Below are 777 nucleotides of genomic sequence, written 5' to 3' on the forward strand. Positions count from 1 at the left end.
CATGAAGAGTAAATTCCTTATGTATACAGAAATGAAGTGCACAGTATTTTAGTGACACAGAAGTTTTCATGAAACTGAGATGATTTAGAAGTGACTGGCACCACATGAGATAGAAGTGATATGGAAGGTAAGGTGTATCTTCTGATGGGTGAGAACTAGAATTAGTAGTATCTTGAGGTAAGAGCTTTAGGAACTTTGGTTTCCCTGCCCTAAAAGGTAAGTGGCTGCTAAGTCACACGTGTGTTTCTAGGTGACAGAAAGGAAAAAGGCAATGTCTATGTTCAGTGCTCTGACAGATGGACATTTGAAGAGTTAGTAACTTAATATTTCATGAAAAAAAAAAGCAATCCTGAGATGACCACCAGTCTGACACCAGTTAGGCCCTGAAGGCTTTCTGAACAGGAAGAAAGCCAGAGACTAAAAGAACCCTGCCTGTGACTGCAGGTACTGGGTGGTAGTGATCCCAAGACAGATGACCCTTGAAAATTAAGAAGTGAGCCCAGTATAACCACCAGACCAGTGAAATGGAGTATGGATAACGAGCAAGCCTCAGTTGACCACAAATTAGGTGCTATGTAGGCCTATGGAGATTGACCAGGCCCAAGATGACCCCTGCCTAGTGTCGTAATGAACAAGCAGGACATAGCCATTTGCACTAGGGCAGCAAGTAAGTGGTGGAAAGATAGAAAAGAGAGAGAGAGAGAGAGAGAGAGAGAGAGAGAGAGAGAGAGAGAGAAACAGACTGATATAGGCACAATAAAGAAAGGCAGAATTGGT

At 42.7% G+C, this 777-nt stretch overlaps 1 pseudogene; it reads left to right on the forward strand.

Annotated features, from left to right (window-relative positions):
* The first annotated feature begins 203 nt into the window (after positions 1-203).
* On the forward strand, positions 204-328 carry LOC117706439 (small nucleolar RNA SNORA17; annotated as a pseudogene).
* Positions 329-777: the final 449 nt, after the last annotated feature.

Source organism: Arvicanthis niloticus, chromosome 3 (genome assembly GCF_011762505.2).
Source record: "Arvicanthis niloticus isolate mArvNil1 chromosome 3, mArvNil1.pat.X, whole genome shotgun sequence".
NCBI lineage: Eukaryota > Metazoa > Chordata > Mammalia > Rodentia > Muridae > Arvicanthis > Arvicanthis niloticus.